This window comes from Heterodontus francisci, chromosome 38 (assembly GCF_036365525.1).
Source record: "Heterodontus francisci isolate sHetFra1 chromosome 38, sHetFra1.hap1, whole genome shotgun sequence".
Taxonomy (NCBI): domain Eukaryota; kingdom Metazoa; phylum Chordata; class Chondrichthyes; order Heterodontiformes; family Heterodontidae; genus Heterodontus; species Heterodontus francisci.
In genome coordinates this window covers 36,650,954-36,678,754 of record NC_090408.1, presented here as the reverse complement: position 1 = coordinate 36,678,754, position 27,801 = coordinate 36,650,954, and the positions used below count along the sequence as shown (strand labels likewise).

Genomic DNA, 27,801 nt, shown 5'->3' with positions numbered 1-27,801 from the left:
ACGTCATGCATCCGTAGGTGTTAACCAAATTAGAGTTTAAGTTTAATAAATTTCACTTTTCTTCAAACTTAAGAAAGCCTGCTTGTGCTCATTTCTTTGCCTGAAAAGTGGTGAACAAGGATTCACCAAGGGGGAGCTCAAAACAGTGTTTAAAATTAAATCCTGTTACAGCAAGACCGGGTGAAGGCTGAAAGGGAACCCCTAGACCTCTTTCTCAACTGATCGTAACACAAACGAACAGTAGAATCGTACAAAATTCATACAGCACAGGATGGTGTTCACTCGGCCCATCATGTCCTGTGCCAGCTCTTTGAAAGAGCTATCTAATTAATCCCACTCACCTGCACATTCCCCACAGCCTTGCAAATCTTTCCTTTTCAAGTATATATCCAATTCCTATTTGGAACATTTATCACAGCCTCTATTGCATTTTACTTAAATCTCTGGAACAGCACTGCACTTGCCATGCCAGAAATAAAGCTGCTCAGGCACCGCCAATGAAAATCACTCGAGAAGGCAGACTGATGGGCATTAGTCACAAATAAAAAACATGAATGCTGGAAATCTGAAATAACAAAGTGCACAGATCAATTAGCATCTTGAAGAGAAAGATAGGTCAACACCCTTCATTAGAATTGTTCTGACAGAAGGGTCCCAACCCTGAAATGCTAACCATCTTTCTCTCAAACAATTCCACCTGCTGTGCATTTCCAGCATATTCTGTTTTTAACAGCCATTAGCACTGTTTAGCAGGCTGCGTTGTCTAGTGGGACAGCACTCAGGAGCCCCTCTAATGGACAGCCTTTCTAGGCTCAACTTAATAAAAAAAAAAAATCTATGCTGCAAGACTCATCCAACAGCAGATAAACAAGAGGAAGTCACAAGACATATATTCACGTGTTGGAGGGGGTTGACAGAAAACACAAGAGATCACATGAGCACAAATTAAGCCATTTACGTAGGATATCTGAAACGCAAGATTAGTATACTGCATTTCAACTTTTCTTTTACAAATGCCAATGGAATCTAAATGTAGAATTGTCATTTTCTGCAACTGAAGAATAATTTATACTCAGCGAATTATTACAAACCTGTGCTGCCCAATGAACATCCCTTGTACAAGGCCGAGACACATATATAGAGCTAGTACGACGATACATCAGGAATTATTCCAGAATGTGGAGCAGGGTGTCAAGTGGGAAATAAGTTATGTCAAGATAAATTGCGGGATGGGAACACAGACATCTCCTTCACTATCTGTTCCTCCCCCCAGAACATACTGCAAAATACTGGTGACTGCCTGAGCAAGTTAAACTCTGTCCATTATAGGACATTCCAAAATTCTGTCTCATGTGAAAACTGTAAATAACCCTCACCTTAACCTTTATTCTCTATAATCAGATCCACTGGCTTATCAGAAATGAAGTTAAATTTCATTTTTACTACCTGGGATTCCAGGATCTTTAACTGGTGTTTTGAGGAAACTCACTGATTCTCTGTGATAGCAACAGAACAATGGGCGTGCATCATGGTGGGGGACAGAAGAGGAATTCCTGTTCAATAACTTGCATCCACATAGTACTTTTAATTTAGTAAAATGGCGCAAGGTACTTCACAGGATCGTAATCAGACAAAAACTGACACCAAGCCAAAGGAGGCGATATCAGGACAGGTGACCAAATGCTTGGTCAAAGATATAAGTTTTAAGGAGTGAATTAAAGGAGGAGAAAGAGCTAGAAGGGTTTATAGAAGGAATTGCAGAGCTTAGGGCCGAGACAGCTAAAAGTATGGCTGCCTATGGTGGGACGAAGGAACTCACAGATGCACAAGAGGCCAGAGTTGGAGGTACGTAGAGTTTTCAGAGGAGTGGAGGAGGTTACAGAGATAGAAAGGTGCAAAGACCATGGAGTGATTGGAACATATGGAAGGCAATTTTAAAACTGAAGCATCAATGGACCGGGAGCCAATGGAGGTCAGGGACCAGAGTGGTTACGAGTGAACGGGACTTGGTGTGAGATCAGCAACGTTTCCAAAGTAAGCGGGATGATGCAGCTACTCAGCCCATCATCGTCACTGGAAAAATGAAAAGGAAAATTCTAAAAATTCCACCCCCCCACCCCACATAGTTGTTAATACACAGAGTGCATTATAGCACATGGTTCAAGGCAGAGATCATAAGATTATTTAACAGAGAATGAAAGACGGACAATATAAAAGGACATGGGGAATGGGAAAGGAAATGAGATTACAATGGAAAGCTCCAGTTTAAGATTAATGTATGACACAATGGGCTGAATGGCCTATTTCTCTGCTGTAATTGCTATGATTGTTTAAATCAGCAACTTCGCGACAAAGTGGAAAAAGGGGGGAAAGAAACAAGTGGAAAACAGAAGTATGAACGTTTATAATTACAGATCCAGAAATATACTGGTTTCTGTCTGCCACTGAGTGTACTGATTTGTAAAGGGGGACATGCATTGGGTTAACTGCTGTGCTGACAATAGGAGAAAACCACATTGAAGGAGGTGAGCAATTAGGCTGGAGTAATAATCTAGCTATTTTTGGACCAACTTCTATTTTATGCAGTTTACAGACCCCTTCCCTTTAACTTGTAGATTTTTCAGGGGAAGGAAGGTGCTGTTTGTAAGAAAAAAAATCTTGCATTTATATATCACCTTTCACAACCTCTGGATGCCCAAAGTGCTTTGCAGGTAATGAAATACATTTGAAGTATAGTCACTGTTGTAATGTCGGAAACATGGCTGCTAATTTGCATATAGCAAGCTCCCACGAACAGCAAAGTGATTGTGACTAGATAATCTGTTTTTGCCATGCTGACAGGGGGATAAATATTGGCCCAGACACCAGGGAGACCTCCCCTAGTCCTCTTTTAAATAGTGCGGTGGGATCTTTTAGATCTACCCGAGAGAGCAGACAGGGCCTCGGTCTAACATCAAATTCAAAAGACGGCACCTCCAACAAATGCAGCACTCCCTCGGCATGGCATTGCAGTGCATGCCTAGATTTTTGTGCTCATACCTCCAGAATGGGACTTGAACCCACAAGCTTCTGACTCAGGTGACAGTGCTACCCACTGAACCACAGCTGACATACAATGGTAACAGAATGCATTTTCTTCACCCATTTCTCAAAAAATGATCAAAACACCAATGACCCTTAAACCCATGTGAACAAACCCAAACACAACTCGATGAGCAAAATGTTTGTGGGGGGGTGGGGGGGGGGGGCAAAGAAAGGGTGAGGGTGAAAAGGAAAGTTAAAGTGTTAAGACTCTAACATTCCTCTTTTGCCTTCAGCTGCCTTGGAAATAAATAGGCCAACTTAACTTGTACATGTCAAGCTTTACATGGGTCTTGCATGTTAATTGTATATCAATTGTGCTTAATTATATTCAGGTGGAGGGCATTAATTTGGGTTTCATTTCAGCACGTATAAAGGCTGCATTTGCTGACAACGCAACCACTCGGTAGTACAGTACTGGACCATGCGCAAATGCAGACTCATCCACTGAAACGTCACTGTCTGTAATGTCTCAGGCAGCAGCCAGTAATAAAGATGGTGCTACTCAATTTGACACAAAGCAAATTGAACCCAAACCTCTCACTCCTCAATGGTCGCTTCCACCCCGTGCTCCCCACCCCCCGCCAAACAGTAACCTCCTGTCTGCTCATCGCTTCCTCCTGCGTCTGGCCGCTCACCACTCCATCCTGCCATTTCCTCCCCCACCTCACCGCCCGAAGAAGCGGTGTGTGCGGGGGAGGTGAGGTGAGGGACAGCGAGCAGCAAGGAGGGGAAGCGATGAGGTGGGAAGCAAGCGGCGGAAGGGAGCGGCAGGATGGAGTGGAGGGCAGACGGGCCCGGGATGGAGCAGCATGATGGACAGGCGAGCAGGCAGGAATGGCGGGAGGGAGCAGCAAGCAGTCGAAGCAGCGATCGTGGGAGCGAGCAGGAAACTTAATGCAGCGATTGAGGCGACGATCATGGGAGGGAGCGATCACGGCCATTGTCGGGTGAGGACGTCATTACGTGGTGATGTCACCGCACTCATGGACAGATTTATACTGGCAAGCTGGCAAATGTTCAGATGAACTGATGACATCGGCGATAGTGCTGCGTTGTGAGGATTGACTCTGTATAAAGAGACACTTACTGAAACTGTGGTATGGTTGAGTTAGGAGATGTATGCTTGTAATGTTTAACTCTAAATAAATGTTGGACTGAGTAAAGATTGGCTCCAGTATCATCCTTCACCAACTGGCTTTCGGGAGTATGACACTGTAAACTACAGCTTATAAAAGCAAACTGAGGACAATGGTACTGGAAGGCCAGTATATTGTTGTGTTCCTAAAACAGGCGTAGCACACGGATTACAAATTGCACTTATCTGTTGCCTTATCACCTCTTCAGTATGTCTTAAAGCACTTCACACAATGAATTACTTTCAAAGTTCAATCACGGTTAAACAGATAAACGTGGTAGCCTATTTGTGCACAGCAAGGTCCTGTAACCAGCATAAGCAGATGAATTACTAAACATTGTTAGTGGCATTAACTAAAGGCGGAATGTTGGCCAGACGCCAGAAGAACTCCCCGCTCCTTTCCAAGTAGTGCCATCGGGTGTTTCACATGCACAATATAGGAAAGAAAGGCAGTGTCTGTTTCATGCCTTATCTGAAGACGACGACGACGTCCAACAGTGCAGCACGCCCTCAGCACTGCTCAAGTCAGCCTGAATTAACTCAAGACCACAGCGTACTGACCCAGTGCCAAGAGTGCTACCAACTAAGCCAAGCTGACACACAACTTGATTTGCATATAAACAGCAAAATTCTATTAGCCCTCTAGGAGAGCTCTTTTCAGAGCTTTTAAGCACCCACAGGGTTTTTATATGGGGAGAAACAAATTTAAGCCAACATGCTTCCTGTGTGATTAATTCACAATCTCAAATTGCTCCCACCTGCTACCTCTGTACGCAGAGATCAAAATTAATCAAGGGAAATTAAATGCTCCAAGGAATCAAAGAGGAATTTTGATTCACTGCTTCCGCAAACCTTTCAGGTAACAAACTGTATTTATATCTTTAAGACAGAACAATAGTTCTAAGGCACTTTACAGAGGCATAAATGGATGCAGAGCTAAATAAGGAGTAGGAGAGGGGCCTACAACCTGTGGCTCAATAAGGACTCATGTGCAGCTCCTGACTTTGATTGATCAAACCTATTTTGATGGTAATTAAATGGCTTGTTTCTTTTTTTAAAACTTTTATCAACATTGCACTTGAGAAAGTATGAACAGCTTCTTTGTAAAAAAAAAACCCATTGAAATGTGTATCTTGTTTTTCATTATTATTGGCATTTGAGTAACGGCACTGCAACTTTTAAGATATTACATTTTTGAGGTGTATGTAAAAACAAAAGGCTCCTCTTGTTATGAAGGTTGCTGACTTTTAAATTCGGAAGTCAAAGGGATGAGTTTTAAGGAGAATCTTAAAGGAGGAGTTTAGGGGTAAATATTACAGAATGCGAAATCTAAGCTGTAGAAAGCAGCCAATTGTGGGGCAAAGGGAGGCAGAGAGAATGCACAAACAGCCAGAGTCAGAGGAATACAAAGTTCTGAGGTTTGTAGGGTCGGGGACCCTTAGAGATAGGAAAAAGGGGTAAAGCCATAGATGGGTTTAAACACACGGATGACAATTTTAAATTTGGAGGATTTAGAAGGCAGCGACAAAGTGGTTAGCAGGGAGAAGAGTGATCAGGGAGCAGGACTTGGTGCTGGATAGGATATGGTCAGCAGACTTCGGGATGCGTTGAAGCTTACACAAGGTGAAAGATAGGATGTCAGTCAGCAGAACACTGGAATAGTCGAGTCCAGATGTGCCAAAGGCATGGTTGAGAGTTTCAGCACCAGATAGGCTGAGGCAAGAACGGTGGCATCAGCTTTAGAGGTAGAAGTAGGCAGTCTTTGTTGTGGAGAGGTTATCACAAAGGAAGGTCAGCCATGGGCCAAATAGCATGCACCTTCATCAATGATCTGCTTCAAGCCGGCAGTGACTGGGGAGGGGGTTGGACTCAGTAACAAGGGTACGGAATTTGTTACAGGGTCTTACAGTAATGCAGAGCAGTAACGGATGCACAGGATTTGGTGCAGGATAGGATATGGGCAGTAACATTTTGGATGAGCTGAATTCTATACATCATGGAGAATGGGAGCCTGACCAGGGTAGCATTGATATAGTTGGGTCTGGAGGCGGCTTTTACAAAAAACCACATGCAATAATACAATGAAGAATTCTGAGTAGCAAACTAGTGGCGTTTCAACTAATCCGCCAGTTATACCGGATGAGAGAAACTGCAGGACATGACGGGAAAACAAAATTAACTTGCATCATGTCCTCAGGACACTCTGAAGTATTTCACAATCAATGAATTGCTTTTGAAATGTAATCACTGTTGCAAACATGGCAGCTAATTTGAATACAGCAAGATCCTACAAAACAGCAATGAGATGAAGGGCCAAACAATCTGCCTTGCTGACATCTGCAACAGAAACAGGAAATGTTGCAAAGGCACAGCAGGTCCATCATAAACAAACGCTGGAATTCCTTTGCCAATTCTGACCAAGTGCCTTTTGCTCCAAGTGTTAACCTGTTCTTTTTTCCTTTCAGATGCTAAAGGATTTCCAGCATATTCTGCTTTTAACTAAAGTTTTATGTATACATATATATCACATTCAGGGTAGTAAGAATCCTTAAACACTGAAGTCAAGGCTCACGTTCGTGCTGCTGACTTTCTTGTACAATCTGCTGTGTAATGTTTACACAAAGAACTGGAAGCATCTTATTCTGCAATAATACAGATGCTATTAAATCAACGCTCTTGATTACTTCCCAGTAACCAGTGCTGGAAAACATACGTGTGTACGGGCATCAGGCAAGGACAGAATCAAGGTTAGCTCGGATAGCCTACATAATGGAATAGCCTGACTATGCTCACCGTCCAGGCAAATACTGCAGGGCTACCAGTGCCCATAAAACTACACCCAACTATGACCCACCGCCTTAAGAAAGGGGTGGGGGTGGGCAGGAACATTTCCCAGTTCACATTTAAAAGAAACCAAAACAGATTATGCCTGTTTCTAAATGTCTCAAGTACAATATATTTCAAGAAAGTAGCGCCTCAAGGTTAGAATGAGGTGAATAAACCACAAGAGCATAACCCTTCGACATGTCGCTGCTTTGTCTCTTCCACTGACAGAAAACTGCAAAAGGCTGGAACAAAAACAAGTAATATAACTAAGTGAAGCACTTTGAGACATTCCCAAGACACCTGGTAACATCTAATATGAATGCAATACTTTTTTTTTTAAACTTCCCCATTTTCAATTTTTTTTTAACACCTATCAAGTCAAGCTTGTTTTTCAGGCTGGAGCAAGGTATATAGTGGGGTCCCCAGGGGTCAGTGTTAGGACCACTGCTTTTCTTGACGTATATTAATGACCTAGACTTGGTACCAGCCCTTCGCTTTGCAAGCTGGAACGTCAGAACTATGTGTCCTGGCCTGTCGGAAGACCTTACACAAATCAACGATTCTCGGAAGACCGCCATCATTAACAACGAGCTCAGTAGACTCAATGTGGACATTGCAGCACTTCAGGAGACTCGCCTCCCCGCGAGTGGCTCTCTAGCAGAGCAAGACTACACCTTCTTCTGGCAGGGCAGGGATCCTGAAGAACCAAGACAGCATGGAGTGGGCTTCGCCATCAGAAACTCCTTGCTCAGCATGATAGAGCCTCCCTCAAATGGCTCGGAACGCATACTGTCCATCCGACTGCTCACCACCTCTGGTCCAGTACACCTACTCAGCATCTATGCTCCAACACTCTGTTCCGCACCTGAAGCTAAAGACCAGTTCTATGAACAACTCCATAACATCATTAGCAGCATCCCCAACACCGAACACCTATTCCTGCTGGGGGACTTTAATGCCAGGGTTGGGGCCGACCATGACTCATGGCCCTCCTGCCTTGGGCGCTATGGCGTTGGAAGGATGAATGAGAACGGGCAGAGACTGCTTGAGTTGTGTACCTATCATAACCTCTGCATCACCAACTCGTTCTTTCACACTAAACCCTGTCACCAGGTTTCATGGAGGCACCCAAGATCACGTCGTTGGCACCAGCTAGACCTCATTGTCACAAGGCGAGCCGCCTTAAACAGTGTTCAAATCACACGCAGCTTCCACAGTGCGGACTGCGACACCGACCACTCCCTGGTGTGCAGCAAGGTTAGACTCAGACCAAAGAAGTTGCATCATTCCAAGCAGAAGGGCCACCCGCGCATCAACACGAGCAGAATTTCTCACCCACAGCTGTTACAAAAATTTCTAAATTCACTTGTAACAGCCCTTCAAAACACTCCCACAGGGGATGCTGAGACCAAGTGGGCCCACATCAGAGACGCCATCTATGAGTCAGCTTTGACCACCTACGGCAAAAGTGCGAAGAGAAATGCAGACTGGTTTCAATCTCATAATGAAGAGCTGGAACCTGTCATAGCCGCTAAGCGCATTGCACTTTTGAACTACAAGAAAGCCCCCAGCGATTTAACATCCGCAGCACTTAAAGCAGCCAGAAGTGCTGCACAAAGAACAGCTAGGCGTTGCGCAAACGACTACTGGCAACACCTATGCAGTCATATTCAGCTGGCCTCAGACACCGGAAACATCAGAGGAATGTATGATGGCATGAAGAGAGCTCTTGGGCCAACCATCAAGAAGATCACCCCCCTCAAATCTAAATCGGGGGACATAATCACTGACCAACGCAAACAGATGGACCGCTGGGTTGAGCACTACCTAGAACTGTACTCCAGGGAGAATGCTGTCACTGAGACTGCCCTCAATGCAGCCCAGCCTCTACCAGTCATGGATGAGCTGGACATACAGCCAACCAAATCGGAACTCAGTGATGCCATTGATTCCCTAGCCAGCGGAAAAGCCCCTGGGAAGGACAGCATTACCCCTGAAATAATCAAGAGTGCCAAGCCTGCTATACTCTCAGCACTACATGAACTGCTATGCCTGTGCTGGGACGAGGGAGCAGTACCCCAGGACATGCGCGATGCCAACATCATCACCCTCTATAAAAACAAAGGTGACCGCGGTGACTGCAACAACTACCGTGGAATCTCCCTGCTCAGCATAGTGGGGAAAGTCTTTGCTCGAGTCGCTCTGAACAGGCTCCAGAAGCTGGCCGAGCGCGTCTACCCTGAGGCACAGTGTGGCTTTCGTGCAGAGAGATCGACTATTGACATGCTGTTCTCCCTTCGTCAGATACAGGAGAAATGCCGTGAACAACAGATGCCCCTCTACATTGCTTTCATTGATCTCACCAAAGCCTTTGACCTCGTCAGCAGACGTGGTCTCTTCAGACTACTAGAAAAGATCGGATGTCCACCAAAGCTACTAAGTATCATCACCTCATTCCATGACAATATGAAAGGCACAATTCAACATGGTGGGTCCTCATCAGAGCCCTTTCCTATCCTGAGTGGTGTGAAACAGGGCTGTGTTCTCGCACCCACACTTTTTGGGATTTTCTTCTCCCTGCTGCTTTCACATGCGTTCAAATCCTCTGAAGAAGGAATTTTCCTCCACACAAGATCAGGGGGCAGGTTGTTCAACCTTGCCCGTCTAAGAGCGAAGTCCAAAGTACGGAAAGTCCTCATCAGAGAACTCCTCTTTGCTGACGATGCTGCTTTAACATCTCACACTGAAGAATGCCTGCAGAGTCTCATCGACAGGTTTGCGTCTGCCTGCAATGAATTTGGCCTAACCATCAGCCTCAAGAAAACGAACATCATGGGGCAGGATGTCAGAAATGCTCCATCCATCAATATTGGCGACCACGCTCTGGAAGTGGTTCAAGAGTTCACCTACCTAGGCTCAACTATCACCAGTAACCTGTCTCTAGATGCAGAAATCAACAAGCGCATGGGTAAGGCTTCCACAGCTATGTCCAGACTGGCCAAGAGAGTGTGGGAAAATGGCGCACTGACACGGAACACAAAAGTCCGAGTGTATCAGGCCTGTGTCCTCAGTACCTTGCTCTACGGCAGCGAGGCCTGGACAACGTATGCCAGCCAAGAGCGACGTCTCAATTCATTCCATCTTCGCTGCCTTCGGAGAATACTTGGCATCAGGTGGCAGGACTATATCTCCAACACAGAAGTCCTTGAAGCGGCCAACACCCCCAGCTTACACACACCTCTGAGTCAGCGGCGCTTGAGATGGCTTGGCCATGTGAGCCGCATGGAAGATGGCAGGATCCCCAAAGACACATTGTACAGCGAGCTCGCCACTGGTATCAGACCCACCGGCCGTCCATGTCTCCGTTATAAAGACGTCTGCAAACGCGACATGAAATCGTGTGACATTGATCACAAGTCGTGGGAGTCAGTTGCCAGCATTCGCCAGAGCTGGCGGGCAGTCATAAAGACAGGGCTAAATTGTGGCGAGTCGAAGAGACTTAGTAGTTGGCAGGAAAAAAGACAGAGGCGCAAGGGGAGAGCCAACTGTGCAACAGCCCCAACAAACAAATTTCTCTGCAGCACCTGTGGAAGAGCCTGTCACTCCAGAATTGGCCTTTATAGCCACTCCAGGCGCTGCTTCACAAACCACTGACCACCTCCAGGCGCGTATCCATTGTCTCTCGAGATAAGGAGGCCCAAAAGAAAAGAAAGAAGACTTGGGTGTACAGGGCACAATTAAATTTAATGCAGAGAAGTGTGAATGATTCATTTTTATAGGAAGAATGAGGAGAGGCAACATAAATTAAAGGGTATAATTCTAGAGGTGGTGCTGGAACAGAGGGACCTGGGGTTAGGTGTGCACAAATCACTGAAGTATGCAAGGCAGGTTGAGAAAGCGCTTAATAAAGCATATGGGATCCTAGGATTTATATATAGGGACAGAGAGTACAAAAACAAGGAAGTTATGATAAACTTGCATAAAACACTAGTTTGGCTTCAACTGGAGTAGTGTGTCCAGTTCTGGGCACCACACTTTAGGAAGGATGTTAAGGCATTCGGAAGGACGCAGAAAAGATTCACGAGAATGGTTCTAGGGATATGGAACTTCAGTTACGTGGATAAATTGGAGAAGCTGGGGCTGTTCTCTTTGGGGAAGAGAAGATTAAGAGGAGATTTGATAGAGGCGTTCAAAATCATGAGGGGTCTGGACAGAGTAGACAGAGAGAAACTGTTCCCATTGGCCAAAGGATCCAAAATCAGAGGACACCGAATTAAGGTGATTGGCAAAAGAAGCAACACCGACATGAGGAAAAAAGTTTTTACGTAGCGGGTGGTTAAGATCTGGAATGCACTGCCTGAAAGTGTGACGGAGACAGATTCAAAAGAGGCCTTCAAAAGAGAACTGGATAATTATCCGAAGAGAAAATATTTGCAGGGCTGCAGGGAAAAAGCAGTGGAGTGGGACTAGACGAGTTCCTCTTGCCAAGAGCCAGCACGGATATGACAGGCCAAATGGCCTCCCTTCTGTGCTGTAACCTTTCCTTCAGTCTCTTCCCTCTTTCCCATCCCCATCTCTACTGAAAATTTCTCTTTACAAGGTCTTGTGACATGTTCAGAGATATTCTTTCATGTGAGGGGTACTACTGAAACACAAGTTATTTCCAACCTTTTAGGTTTTGAAATCTAACTTACATAATTGAAATGTACTGGGGGTGGGGCGGGGGGGGGGGGGAAGGTAACATATAACATTGAAACAAATTTACAAGGCAGTTAACGGGTACTCTTGGCTGTTCATTAATCCTTCATTCATATTAATGGAAGTTGTCCTTTGGAGCAGATTTTACTTCCCAGGCGAAGCAGCAGACACTCAAAAGTACTCGCTTGTGACAGAACAGATATTTACAGCTGTTTCCCGTCAAAATATGATTTTGGAAGCTGCACTTATAAGATGCAGACTTATGGAAGGCTGCAGGACAGGAGAACTCACACCCCGACATGTAGAAGAACAGTCTAATTCATAGCTAGCTTGACCTTTTCTGCCCCTTCCATAATTCTCCATGCCTGTTGGGGAAAACTGGAAAAATATAATTTAAACCTTGCAGCAGGAAGTTTACTCCAATTGTCAGACTAAAGTGCTGTCATTAAAACATATTGTAAAGATTTCTACCTTAGAGCTCAAAGTCTAGAATGGACAAATTCTGCACTCAATTACTAAGGACAGACAAGTTACGCTTCAGTTTTGGAAAGCTTGAGGACTTTTGGTTTAAATACAAGGGCAATGCTGCAAAGTACACATCACAGACAATCATTTATCAAGCCTGAACTGTCAGACAATGAAGATTAATATAAGGAAGAAGCATGGTGTGCATATATTATCAAGTCAGTCTCTTTCTCCTATAGTTATTCCAAGCAATTAAAAAGGCAGCGTCATCCAATTAATATCCAAATATTAACTAACCTACATTGGCTCCCAGTCTGCAATGCCTCAACTTTAAAATGCTCATTCTTATTTTTCAAGACCCTCCCTGGCCTCGTCCTTCCCGGTCTCTAACCTCCTCCGGTCCTACCACCCTCTGAGATCTCTGCACTCCTCCAATTTTAATCACACCACCATTGGCGACCATGCCTTCAGCTGGCTAGGCCCCAAGCTCTGGAATTCCCTCCCTCAACAAATCTTAGGAGGTCCATTCAAAGCAACAGCAGTCACATCAGGAGTACTGTGTGCGATTCTGAGCACTGTACTAGAGCTGAGGTATCCAAGAATTAGAAATGGTGTAAAAACAAAAAAGGGGCAAACAAATTGACAACATTTGAACTAAGAGGAGAGACTGAAGATCCTGGGATTGTTTATTTTAAAGAAAAGGCAGCTATGGGGATATATTATTCAAACATTCAAGAATTTGAAGGGCATAGATAAACTGAACCCCAGTAAAATGTTTACAGATTGCCACAAATGTAAGAACAGGAGACATGAGCTCAAGATTACAAGAGCGATGGTGCACAGCCAGTTCAAAGTTAATTACTTTACACAAAGAATAGTGTGCATGTGAAGTAAACAGAGCAGGGAGGCAGAGAGTAAAACACCTCCCCTTGCCTAACTTTGGATGAACAGTCCCTTGCTGCACCAGTACAACATCTGTCCATTTCCCACACACATTAGTACAGTTTTCATTGTCATTCCATGCCAAATGGAAACCAGTTTTGAACTACAGGAACAGAAGTCCTCACTTCAAGGGGGTTTTACACAACACTAAAAGCATTTAATGAGAAATCTGCATAATCTAAATAAAAAATCACTAATAAGGAGCTCAAGGTTAACATCAAAAGATTTTTTTAAAGCTATATTAAGTGCAACAGTTACTCCCCAACTTGGACTGATATTTACCAGGTTTGACCTATGCAATAACTTTGTATAACAAAACTACAAGATATATATATATATAAAAAATCCTCAAAACAAGCATCTGGAGAAGATTTTTTTTAAATGTTGTATGGAAAGATGCAATATAGCCTAAGATACATTTTGTGACTTGTCAGGACTTCCTTTACTCTGTTCACAGCCACCATCCATGAATTTCCTGGTTCTAACCACCTTTGTTGCAGATTGTATAAGCAGTCCACCAATCCCAGAGCCCCACACCTCCAGTAACAAACCAGAGAGAACCAGACGTCACTATGTGCCAATTTTCCCTCCCTTTTGCAGTTAAGTGCCACAGCATCCACTTCGAACAGGATAATATTCTACAACGATACAATGCAGCAATGCAAATTGGAGAACAGGTGCACAGGAGCATATTACACTCTAGTGTACATTTCTCAGGAAGGTGCAGTAAACTACATTCTGATATGGTGTATCCTTTAATCTGCAATAGAGGATTGTCATAAAGGCGGGGCTGAAGTGTGGCGAGTCGAAGAGACTTAGCAGTTGGCAGGAAAAAAGACAAAAGCGCAAGGGAAGAGCCAACTGTGTAACAGCACCGACAAACAAATTTTTCTGCAGCACCTGTGGAAGAGCCTGTCACTCTAGAATTGGCTTTTATAGCCACTCCAGGCGCTGCTCCACACACCACTGACCACCTCCAGGCGCTTACCCATTGTCTCTCGAGATAAGGAGGCCAAAGAAAGAGAGGATTGGAGACCACAGAATGCCAACAAGACCGCACCAGTCTCTTCTGTCATAGGCTCAAGTCAAAATCATGTCGCCAAATGACTGCTTGAAGTTGCCAAACCATTACTTTCACTTTGCCCCTTTCTTGGCTTTCCACAAACTTGTCAATCCAAAATAGGTATCCTTAACATCACCATGCAAAAGAAAGCCATTTAACTCATCACACCTGCGCCAGTGCTAGCTTTTCAAAAGGTACGTTTTGCTCTTAACCCATTTACCAGCCCTTTCCCAGTTATCTTTTATATTGCTCCTTATCAAATATTAACCCAATTTCCTTTTAAATGATGTTGTGGCCTCTGCTTCAAAAGCCACTTGTGTAAAGTGAAACAATTTCTTCCCCTTCTCTGTCTGCCCATGACCCTATGGCCCCTTTACTGCTTTACTAACTAGTGCAAAAAATCTTTATTCTCTCAAAGACATTTGTAATCTTGAAATGTTGCTCATTACAGTATAGATGGAGGCGGAGGAACAGCACGTGTTATCAGCTGCAGTTACAGAAAAATCAAAAGGAGAAATCCGACAAGTTAAATGGGGAATTGTCACAGCACAGTTTGGCAGGGGGTGTGGAGTAAGAGAACACACAAATATTATTCATTTTCCACAACGTTTGCACAAATCTGTGGCAATCAGTCAGGGACAGATAGCAGAGCAGATATGTAGGCAAATCTCAGAGAGGCGTAAAAATAATAGGGTAATAATAGTAGGGGATTTCAACTTCCCAAACATCAACTGGGATAGTCTTAGTGCAAAAGGCTTTGGGGGGGGGGGGGGGGGGGGTGGCGAGATTCTTAAAATGCATACAGGAGAGTTTTTTGAGCCAGTACGTAGAAAGTCCTACAAGAGAAGGGGCAGTGCTGGACCTAATCCTAGGGAATGAAGCTGGACAAGTGGTAAAAGTGTCAGTGGGGGAGCATTTCGGGGATAGTGACCATAACTCTAAGATTTAAGGTAGTTATGGAAAAGGACAAAGACGGACCGGAAATAAAGGTACTGCATTGGAGGAAAGCCGATTTCAGTATGATAAAACTGGATCTGGCCAAAGTGGACTGGGAGCAGCTACTTGTAGGGAAGTCTACATTAGACCAGTGGGAATCAAAGAGGAAATAGTGAGAGTTCAGAGCCAACATGTACCCGTTAAGGTGAAGGGTAGGACCAACAAGTCCAGGGAATCCTGGATGTCAAGGGATACAGAGGATTGGATCAGAAAAAAAAAGGAGGCTTATGGCAGATTCAGAACACTGAAAACAGCAGAGGCACTAGAGGAGTATAGAAAGTGTAGGACGGGTACTTAAAAAAGTAATTAGGAAAGCAAACAGGGGACATTAAAAAACATTGGCGGGCAAGATAAAGGAAAATCCTAAGGCGTTTTATAAGTATATTCAGGGCAAGAGGATAAGCAGGCCCATTAGGGACCAAAGTGGCAATCTGTGTGTGGAGTCAGAGGATATAGGCGAGGTTTTAAATGATTACTTTTCATCTGTGTTCACTATGGAGAAGCACAATGTAGGTGTAGAGATCAGGGAGGGGGATTGTGATACACTTGAACATAATAGTATTGAAAGGGAGGAAGTATTAGCTGTTTTAGCGTGCTTAAAAGTGGATAAATCCCCAGGCTCAAATGAGATGTATCCCAGACTGTTATGTCAGGCAAGGGAGGTGATAGCAGGGGCTCGGACACAAATTTTCAAATCCTCTCTGGCCACAGGAGAGGTACCAGAGGACTGGAGGATAGCGAATGTGGTACCATTATTCAAGATGGGTAGCAAGGATAAACCAAGTAATTACAGGCCAGTGAGTCTAACATCAGTGGTTGGGAAACTGTTGGAAAAAATTCTGAGGGACAGGATTAATCTCCACTTGGAGAGGCAGGGTATAATCAGGGATAGTCAGCATGGCTTTGTCAGGGGGAGATCATGTCCAACTAACGATTGAATTTTTCGAGGCGGTGACTAGATGTGTAGATGAGGGTAAAGCAGTTGATGTAGTCTACATGGACTTCAGTAAGGCTTTTGACAAGGTCCTGCATGGGAGGTTGGTTAAGAAGGTAAGAGCCCATGGGATTCAAGGCAATTTGGCTACTGGATCCAAAATTGGCTTAGTGGCAGGAAGCAGACGGTGATGGTCGAGGGTTGTTTCTGCGAGTGGAAGCCTGTGACCAGTAGTGTATCACAGGGACCGGTGCTGTGACCCTTGCTGTTTGTAGTGTACATTAATGATTTAGACATGAATATTGGAGGTATGATCAGTAAGTTCGCAAATGACACGAAAATTGGTGGTGTCGTAAATAGTGACGAGGAAAGCCTTAGATTACAAGATGATATAGATGGGCTGGCAAAATGGGCGGAGCAGTGACAAATGGAATTTAATCCTGAGAGGTGTGAGGTGATGCATTTTGGGTAGACTAACAAGGCAAGGGAATATACAATGGATGGTAGGACCTTAGGAAGTACAAAAGGTCAGAGGGACCTTGGTGTACTTGTTCATAGATCACAAAAGGCAGCAGCACAGGTAGATAAGGTGGTTAGGAAGGCATATGGGATACTTGCCTTTATTAGCCGAGGCATAGAATATAAGAGCAGGGAGGTTATGATGGAGCTGTATAAAATGCTAGTTAGGCCACAGCTGGAGTACTGTGTACAGTTCTGGGCACCACACAATAGAAAGGATGCGTCTGCACTGGAGAGGGTGCAGAGGAGATTCACCTGGATGTTGCCTGGGCTGGAGCATTTCAGCTATGAAGAGAGAATGAAAAGGCTAGAGTTGTTTTCCTTAGAGCAGAGAAGGCTGAGGGGGGACATGATTGAGGTATACAAAATTATGAGGAGCATTGATAGGTTAGATAGGAAGAAACATTTTCTCCTTAGTGGAGGGGTCAATAACCAGGGGGCATAGATTTAAGATAAGGGGCAGAAGGTTTAGAGGGGATTTGAGGAAAAATCTTTTCACTCAGAGGGTGGTTGGAATCTGGAACACACTGACTGAAGAGGTGGTAGAGGCAGGAACCCTCACAACATTTAAGAAGTATTTAGATGAGCACTTGAAATGCCATAGCATACAAGGCTACGGGCCAAGTGCTGGAAAATGGGATTAGAATAGTTAGGTGCTTGATGGCCGGCACAAACATGATGGGCCAAAGGGCCTGTTTCTGCGTTGTATGATTCTATGACTCTAATAGCAGCCCTGTAATTGTCCATGCACAAATGAAGACAAATTGTAGCTAAAGACTTTAAGATACAATTACCCAACAATAGGTCTCATACAAAAACAAGAAATGCTGGAATCACTCAGCAGGTCTGGCAGCATCTGTGGAAAGAGAAGCAGAGTTAACGTTTCGGGTCAGTGACCCTTCTTCAGAACTCAGATAGGTCTCAGATGCCTAGTTAAACGCTCAGCTCCATTTGCTGCCCTTATGCAGTATTTTTCTGGGCACCCCCAAGTGACCAGATGTCCCAGGCACTGATAATCATTAAAAAAACACACTAAATATGAGTGCATTCACTGCTGGTGTACTTTCCACTGGATGGATTCCTTTACAGCATTATGAGAGTAATCAGAATGTTTCTGAATAGGTCACCAGTTAGCAGGATTAGACTAATACTACAGTATTCCTTACCGAATAGATGAATGTAAGAAGAAGAAATAGCTGGACTGGATTATACAGCCCCTCAAGCCTGCTCCACCATTCCATAAGATCAGGGATGATAGTCTACCTCAACTCCACTCTCCTGCCCAATCCCTATATCTCTCAATTCCCTTACTGCCCAAAAATCTTATCGATCTCTGACTTAAATATACTCAACAGCGGATCATCCACAGCCCTCTAGAGTAGAGAATTCCAAAGGTTCACAATCCTCTGAGTGAAGACATCTGTCCTCCTCTCAGTTCTAAATATTGACCCTTTATCCTGAAACAATGCCCCTTAGTTCCAGACTCTCCAAACAGCCATTCAAGATTAGTTGTGAGAGCTGTGGTGCTCACACTTTTCCTAAAGAAGCAAGGGTGTCCATTTCTGACCGCCACAGTTTCCAGACTAGGTTCCCATTCTGTGTTGAGCAAGTTGATCTCAGCCAGAGCAGCAGTGGTGCTACAAATGGCATTGGTACTCCTGAATTAGGATGGGGAAACAAGACAGAATTATTACTCTTTATTCATTGCGTGAAGTGTTTGAAAATGTCATGACTGCTCCCTCCCACTGGTACCACCTATAGTTTTTCAATATATGTATACCCGAGACCAAGGGACACTGGAAATAAGTCAGAGAGAGAGAAAGAAAATTGTGTGTATGTGCAAAAAAAAATCACGTGAATTATTTTGAAAAGGGAAGAGGAGGAAGAGTGCTAGATTAAAAATTGACACTAGTTCATCGTAAACTTACTCAAAGCGAGATTGCCAGACAGATGATGTTTTTCTTCCAAATGCCACAGTAACCTGTAAAAGATGGAAGTCAAAAAAAAAATTAGCAGAACCTGCATAAGTGTTAAAACTCTATACTGTCAGAGAATGTGCAGAAGGGGAGTCTGGGAACAAAAAACAAAATACAAAGCTTTTTTTATTTGAGCAGCTTCTAAACATCAAGGCCATGGCATTGGTTTGAACAAGTTCAATGCATTATTTGAGGCACATTTACACTATGCAGGAGCGCAGCCAAATGAAGAATCCCAGTCTATCTCGAGATGCAGCTGGCAAAGGGAGTGTAGGCAACCCCTTTCTCTTAACCAGAAAATATAAAGAAAATGCGGGCCTACAATTGTACTGCTGAGATAAGGGAAAATTTTAGTCATGCAAACAGGGGCAACCAATCCCACATGTTGATCTCTGTAAAAACGCAGAGCTCAACATACCTCCAGTGACTGGCTCGGTTGCCCTAAAACTGGATCAAGTATGAGGCACAAATGTAAAAACATCTTGTAATTAAATGGTTATCAAGGCTGCAAATCACTTGAGAATTAGGGTGCAGATATATTGCTACTCTTGCATTGCTGTGAAGACGAACAGTTTGGCTCGCAGGTGGCACTCTCAGCTCAGAGTAATGAAGGTCATGGCGTCAAGTCCCACTTCAGGTCTTGCACACATCTATCTTTATATAAAAAGTGTTTGTGCGCTGTGATTGCATTTGATGGAAGAAACATATCAAAAGTCAACAAACATATTCCATGTTTTCCCCCACAGCACTCTTTGTACAATATGGTGTGGCTTCATTACATTTTTGCAATGTATCTCTTGCATAAAGTTAGAGATTCATGGGATTTTTTTCTCGTGGTGACTGACATGTGGCATCGACTCCTGTCAGTTAGTTGGTGCTAACTCACTAAACTCTTGCGAAAACACAGCCTCTGCCAAGAAAATGGGGCTGAAGGTTACAGATAAATTTAGAAATTTATAGATCACTTGTGACATTATTAAGTGCATGACAAAGATAGAGGAAATTCTGGAAGTTTTATCTGGCTTAAATCACTTTCCTCTCGAACTGTTGGAGACTGTGGCTAAGTAACTGTGCCAGGCGCAGTGGAAAGAATGGGCCAAATGAATTTTTCCTCAAGCCATATTTCATGGTCTGTTCTGCTCAAATAGGAGCCTCACTGGAAGGACCTCAGTTTTTTTAAAAAATACTCTTCAGGATATGGGCAATTAGCAAGGTCACATTTACAACAAAGTGGCTTGCTAGGCCAAGACAATTTAGAAGAGTACCAAGAGTTAAAGCCTGGCTACCCGACCCGAAGCCGATTAGACCAGACAACGTATTGGGTTCGGGTCGGGTCGGATCAAAATTCTGAGTCCAGCTTTCGGGCTCGAGTCGGGTCGGATACTGCTTCCGGGAAGTCACGGGATCAGGCTTACCCATGATTCCCCACAACTCCAACTGCAGGAATAGCCTGCTGCTGTAACAGATGAGGGAGATTCGTGTCGTGTTGGGTTTTAATTTTATACCCGAGCCAGGCTTTACCAAGAGTCAACTACGCAGTGCGAGACCAGAGTCCTGTGAAAGCACATGGGCTAAGAATCTTCAGAAACCCTTCCCCGAAGGACCTTCATGAACCCGTTCAGATTTTAACAATCCGGCAGCTTTTCTGCTGCAAGCCCACAAATTACTAGATTTATTGAATTCAATTCCAAATTTTTCCTACACCACCACACAATTGCTTGGTAAGCACCTTTGTAAATCTTCTTTGGGCCTCCTTATCTCGAGAGACAATGGATACGCACCTGGAGGTGGTCAGTGGTTTGTGAAGCAGCGCCTGGAGTGGCTATAAAGGCCAATTCTAGAGTGACAGGCTTTTCCACAGGTGCTGCAGAGAAATTTATTTGTCGGGGCTGTTGCACAGTTGGCTCTCCCCTTGCGCCTGTCTTTTTTCCTGCCAACTACCAAGTCTCTTCGACTCGCCACATTTTAGCCCCGTCTTTATGGCTGCCCGCCAGCTCTGGCAACTGACTCCCACGACTTGTGATCAATGTCACAGGATTTCATGTCGCGTTTGCAGACGTCTTTATAGCGGAGACATGGACGGCCGGTGGGTCTGATACCAGTGGCGAGCTCGCTGTACAATGTGTCTTTGGGGATCCTGCCATCTTCCATGCGGCTCACATGGCCAAGCCATCTCAAGCGCCGCTGACTCAGTAGTGTGTACAAGCTGGGGATGTTGGCCGCCTCGAGGACTTCTGTGTTGGAGATACGGTCCTGTCACCTGATGCCAAGTATTCTCCAGAGGCAGCGAAGATGGAATGAATTGAGACGTCGCTCTTGGCTGACATACGTTGTCCAGGCCTCGCTGCCATAGAGCAAGGCACTGAGGACACAGGCCTGATACACTCGGACTTTTGTGTTCCGTGTCAGTGCGCCATTTTCCCACACTCTCTTGGCCAGTCTGGACATAGCAGTGGAAGCCTTTCCCATGCGCTTGTTGATTTCTGCATCTAGAGACAGGTTACTGGTGATAGTTGAGCCTAGGTAGGTGAACTCTTGAACCACTTTCAGAGCGTGGTCGCCAATATTGATGGATGGAGCATTTCTGATGTCCTGCCCCATGATGTTCGTTTTCTTGAGGCTGATGGTTAGGCCAAATTCATTGCAGGCAGCCGCAAACCTGTCGATGAGACTCTGCAGGCACTCTTCAGTGTGAGATGTTAAAGCAGCATCGTCAGCAAAGAGGAGTTCCCTGATGAGGACTTTCCGTACTTTGGACTTCGCTCTTAGACGGGCAAGGTTGAACAACCTGCCCCCTGATCTTGTGTGGAGGAAAATTCCTTCTTCAGAGGACATGAACGCATGTGAAAGCAGCAGGGAGAAGAAAATCCCAAAAAGTGTGGGTGCGAGAACACAACCCTGTTTCACGCCACTCAGGATAGGAAAGGGCTCTGAGGAGGAGCCACCATGTTGAATTGTGCCTTTCATATTGTCGTGGAATGAGGTGATGATACTTAGTAGCTTTGGTGGACATCCGATCTTTTCTAGTAGTCTGAAGAGACCTTTGTAAATAGTTCCCACATTAAGTAGCATTTTACACATAGTTACGACCAGGTGAGAAAGGCGTCTGGGAATCTTTTTCAGCCTTCACCTGGTCTTATTGTAACAGGGTTTTAATTTTAAACACACAGTGTTTTAGCTCCCCTTGGTGAATCCTTGTTCACCACTTTCCAATTACAAGACAAAGAAATGAGCACAAACAGATTGAAAGAAAAAAGTGAAATTTATTAAAACAGACTCGAATTCGATTAATGCCTATGGATATATGCTGCGACCCATGTTAGCATGCATACGCAAATGCAAATAGAGACAGAAAAATAAAAGAAAAAATAAAGTCGACTGGTTTGAATCTCTGAAGAGGGATTTTTGTTACTGTGCTTTGAGCTCGCTGTAGTCTTGCTTGTAGGTAGATCTTGCTTTTCATTGGGACCTAGTATTCTTCTTAAACCTTGTTCCCTGCAGGAGACTTTTCTCTCTTGGGGTTCATATGTCTTCAATGGTTTCTGAAGCTGGTGAGAGGGATGAAAGCAGACAGGTGAGAGGTCTTTTCAGTCCAGGAGCAAACAGCTTTCTGAGTTTTAAAACTTTGTGGCAAGTTCAAATTCAAAAAAAAATCCAACAGCCAGTTAGTCATTTGACTAAACTGGTCTGACCACATTGGTTTGTGTATTTGGCCATCTTAGCAGTTAACTTGGAACGCTAGCTTCTCCACCTCCGTCTGGTAATCAAAAATCCATTGTGGATTAAATTGGAGCAGGGAGTGGCCCCTTTATCCTTTTCAAATACTGTCTGTTACCAGGCAAATGTCTTTCCAGTCAAGGGTCTGGTGTTTTTTTTTTAAAAAAACAAGTTCTTTCTTTACTCGAGTAACAGTTTAAAGATCAAAGTTCATGTGGCGAAATTAATGTGTCTCATTCTTGGCAGGTAAGGGCCTCCATGACAACATCTTAAGACATAGATACATGCATTTATATAGCACCTTTCACAGCCACATAATGCCTCAAAGTGCTTTTCAGCCAATAAATTACTTATATAGCAGTCGCTGCTGCAATGTAGCAAAGCGTGGCAACCAATTTGCACACCAGATCATCTGTTTCTCAGTGTTGATCGAGGGATAAATGTTGGCCAAGACAAGAGGGAGAACTCCCCTGCTCTTCTTTGAAATACTGCCATAGGATCTTTTGCATCTACCCGAGAGGGCAAACAGGACACAGCTTAAAGTCTCATCCAAAAGGCAGCCCCACAGACAGTGCAGCGCTAAATGTCAGTCTAGATTACATGCTCGAATCTCTGGATTGGGAATGTGACCCCACAACTTCCTGATCACAGACAAGAATGCTATCACCAAATCAAAACTGGCAGGAAATTATAGAAAAGATTAACAGAAATTTACACACACAAAAACACATTAAAGCATGGACATGATTATTTAACAATGGATGCAGTAAATGGGGTACATTTATTTTTGAAAAATCTGTAAATGATCTTACAGATAAAAAGTAACAATACAACAGAATAGCAGGACATAAAACACAACCTACCAGAACTTTAGAATTACGCAAATGTATCACCAGATAGTGATTGTCAATTGGTAGCTAGGTGTTGAAGCAGTAAACAATGATTTCACAACACAAACAAATCAAGGATAAAGTTCACCCACTGAAGGTTCCTAATTAACTTTACACAATAGAGAGATGAACAGCAATAATTTGACTGCAATAAACACAATGACAGCCTAGACGTTCTTGTTCAATCACTCTTCGCTGCACTCCCCAGGATTAATGACCCAACCCGTGAATGTAAACAGTCACCTCTGGGACCCCTGTTCCAATGATTTTGCCTAAAGTTACATGGATTTGGCAATGTAAACTTGAGTTGTGACAAGGATCTTGCCCCTGCTCTTCCAAAGAACAGAAGGACAAATGTAGAAGTGCCCTAAGAGTACATTCCTCATTTTTCCAACAGAGAGACAGAGAGAGAGAGGGACAGAGAGATTTTTAGATTTAGAGATACAGCACTGAAACAGGCCCTTTGGCCCACCGAGTCTGTGCCGACCATTAAGCACCCATTTATACTAATCCTACACTAATCCCATACTCCTACCACATCCTCACCTGTCCCTATACATCCTCACCTGTCCCTATATTCCCCTACCACCTACCTATACTAGTGGCAATTTATAATGGCCAATTTACCTATCAACCTGAAAGTCTTTTGGCTGTGGGAAGAAACCGGAGCACCCGGAGGAAACCCACGCAGACACAGGGAGAACTTGCAAACTCCACACAGGCAGTACCCAGAATTGAACCCGGGTCGCTGGAGCTGTGAGGCTGTGGTGCTAACCACTGCGCCGAGAGAGCGAGAGCGGAGAGGCGAGCGAGAGAGGCGAGCGAGAGAGGCGAGCGAGAGAGGCGAGCGAGAGAGGCGAGCGAGAGAGGCGAGCGAGAGAGGCGAGCGAGAGAGGCGAGCGAGAGAGGCGAGCGAGAGAGGCGAGCGAGAGAGGCGAGCGAGAGAGGCGAGCGAGAGAGGCGAGCGAGAGAGACGAGAGACAGAGACGAGAGACAGAGACGAGAGACAGAGACGAGAGACAGAGACGAGAGACAGAGACGAGAGACAGAGACGAGAGACAGAGACGGACACAGAGTACTGCCTGTGTGGAGTTTGCAAGTTCTCCCTATGTCTGCGTGGGTTTCCTCCGGGTGCTCCAGTTTCTTCCCACAGCCAAAAGACTTGCCGGTTGATAGGTAAATTGGCCATTATAAATCCACATACATTTTTTGTGGATTGATGTCGTATTGCAACTGTTAATAACCTCACTCCACCTGGAGTTATTTTCTCCAGCTGCACATCCCTATTTAGACACACTGCTCATCTCCTACTCCTCCATCAGTGGATTGTTCTTAGATTTTATTCTATCTGCATGTCATGCTACCTTCAAAAGTCCCTCATCATCCAGTGTCTCTTCAGCCTCCGTCCCTCAAATTCTTTTTTCCTTGCCCACCTTGCAAAGCACTCCAAAACCTCTTCATGGGGACGACGCTATATATAAAACATAGCTCTCGTGAACCCCAAAGTTCCAATTCAACAACCAAACAATTAGGGCTTCATATGGGTTTGGGGGCCACCAACAGTGACCTGAATGGTAAACCTGATAAAACAGGGATGCCCCTTGGCAGTATTGTGCAACCTTATTAGAATTCTACAGCTGATTCAACTATTTGGTGGAAATTTACTGCCCAGAAGGAAGAAGCTCAAGTAGCAATTTATCTGGTTCTTCAACTTTTCCCAACCAAGCAGGTTACAGCAACCTACTATTGGACAACTCATTTTTTTAAAAATCCCAAAGTACTTCAAGTGAAGTTGTGGACAGGGGGTGGGGGCAACAGTGTAAAGAGGAGGAGGAAGCAGGCACAGAACCATGGCACAAAAGTTGGGAGTGGCAACCAAAAAGCTTTGGTTTACAGGTAAGATTTTTTTTTATAGTTTGACAGAGAAGTGGGGAGGAGATCCAGACAGTACAGTCAAGATAGATAATGGCCCTGTCACCAATGATGTGTAGAATGCACAAAAAGTCCAAGTCGGTGTACCGAAGGATGTGTTGGGTATGCAAGGCTGAAGGAGGCTGCGGAAATAGCTTGGGACAAGGCTATGAAGGGTGAGAATTAAGTTTAAATGCGTTGAGGGTACAGGGAGACAATTTTGGTTACAGCAAGAGGAATGGGCAAATGGGAATTAGTGTGGGACTGAAAGCTTCCATATAGTAGGGAAAATCCAAGATGATGTGGAGCTACAAAATTTCTATTTACACCACGCTAATTTTGTTTTGAAGATTATGTGATATCGCTCAACTCTACATCCAGGCCAACCTCCCTTCAAATTCATCGCGCAGATGAATTCCACAACAAGTAGTCGTAACAGATAAACCAGACACACTCACAAAACTTGTAAATATATTTTCTTACTAACAGGCCTCAGGTACACAATACTTTAACAGCAGGGACAGATGAATGTGTGCGCCTCCAGAAACACCATTTCTATTTTCGAACAGGAAGCTGCTACTTTTAGAGACATTTATGGAAATCTCTCTTTAGTTAGGTGCATCATCTTTCCCTTAGTGCTGCCTTCACTGATATGGTACAGCAAATGCAAAATTGGCTTGCAAAACTGACACCGACTTCATCTTAAATTTCAATTATAGAATCAAAGAATGGTTACAGCACAGGAGACCAATCCACCTGTCACGTCTGTGCCAGCTCTCTGCAAAAGCAACTCATCTAGTCCCACTCTCCCACAGCCCTGCAAATATTTTCTCTTCGGATAATAATCCAATTCCCTTTCGAAGGCCTTGATCGAATCGGCCTCCACCACAATCTCAGGCAATGCATTCCATCTCCTAACCACCCGCTGCGTAAAAAAAGTTTTTCCTCATTTCGCCACTGTTTCTTTTGCTAATCACCTTAAGTTGGTGACCACTGGTTCTTGACTCTTTCCGCCAATGGGAACAGTTTCCTCCCTATCTACTCTGTCCAGATCCCTCATAATTTTAAACACCTCTATCAAATGTCCTTTTAATCTTCTCTTCTCCAAGGAGAACAGCCCTTGCTTCTCCAACCTATCCACGTAATTTTTTTTTCTTTCATGGGATGTGGGCATCGCTCGCAAGGCAGCATTTTTTGCCCATCCGTAGTTGCCCTTGACAACTGAGTGGCTCGCTAGAGGGCGGTTAAGAGTCAACCACATTGCTGTGGGTCTGCAGTCAAAGGTAGGCCAAACCAGGTAAGGAACCAGATGGGTTTTTACGACCATCGATAATAGTTCCAGATTTTTAATTAATGAATTGAATTTAAATTGTCCCAGCTGCCAAGATGGGAGTTGAACCAGTGTCCACAGTGCATTAGCCTGGGCCTCTAGATTACCAGTTCAGTGACATTACCACTACACCATCATGTCGTCTCTTTCTCTCTCTACTGTAGATGGGATGGGCATTGGAAAGATGAGGAATGTACTCTTAGGTTATTTCTACATTTGGCACTTTTGTTGTTTGGAAGAGTAAGGGCAAGATCCTTGTCACAACTCCCTGAAACCATTCCCGGGAATCTTTTGTGCACCTACCCCAATGCCTTCACATGCTTCCTGACGTGTGGTGCCCAGAATAGGACAAAATACTCCAGTTGAGGCTGAACCAGTGTTTTATAAAAGGTTCATCATAATTTCCTTTCTTTTGTACTCTATGCTCCCATTTATAAAGCCCAGGATCCCACATGCTTTATCAATCACTTTCTCAACCTGCCCTGCCACCTTCAATGATTTGTGCACATATAACCCCAGGTCTTTCTGCTCCTGCACCCCCTTTAGAATTGTATCCTCTATTTTACATTGCCTCTCGTTATTTCTACCAAAATGAATCACTTTGCACTTCTCTGCATTAAGTTTCATCTGCCACTTGTCCACCCATTCATCAGCCTGTGCATGTCCTTTTGAAGTCTATCACTATCCTCCTCACAGTTCACAATACTTCCAACTTTTGAGTCATCGACAAATTTTGAAATTGTATCCTGCACACCCAAGTCTGGGTCATTAATATAGATCAAAATAAGCAGTGGTCCTAACACCGACCCCTAGGACACCACTATATATCTCCCTCCAGTCTGAAAAAACACCGTTCACCAAGACTCGCTGCTTCTCTGTCCCTCATCCAACTTCGTATCCATGCTGTCACTCTCCCTTGTATTCCACGGATTTTGACTTTGCTCACAAGCCTGTTATATGGTACTTTATCAAAACGCCTTTTGGAAGTCCACTTACACCACATCAACTGTATTACCCTCATCAAAAAACTCAATTTGTGAATATAACTGGTCTTACTTTCTAAACACCCATATTTGATCCAAAATTGTAATCATGGCTGCTATGAACAATGGGAATATCACACTGGGGGTTTGGAGGAACAGCTTTCTCTACAGGCTCCTGTAGACCAAGAATGTTAGACCAAGAAAAGCTTTGTTCTGCATCTAACTCGTGCCTGCAGCTGACTGCCTTCAATCTGATGGCATGACAGTTTCCTTTACCTAGAGTAAGGGTCCTATATGAAATTAGTTTGGACAGTCTCAAATCGAGCCCCGAG

At 44.2% G+C, this 27,801-nt stretch overlaps 1 protein-coding gene across 5 annotated transcripts in view; it reads right to left on the bottom strand.

Annotated features, from left to right (window-relative positions):
* Positions 1 to 27,801, bottom strand: part of LOC137352536 (A-kinase anchor protein 13-like) — a 424,312-nt gene that overhangs the window by 374,911 nt on the left and 21,600 nt on the right. For 4 of the 5 annotated variants that reach the window (XM_068018105.1, XM_068018107.1, XM_068018108.1 and 1 more), the window contains exon 2: positions 18,591 to 18,643. The exons of the other annotated variant lie outside the window; for it this stretch is intronic. The gene's annotated coding sequence lies outside the window, so the exon portion shown is untranslated. The remainder of the gene's footprint in view (positions 1 to 18,590; positions 18,644 to 27,801) is intronic. 5 annotated transcript variants of the gene reach the window in all.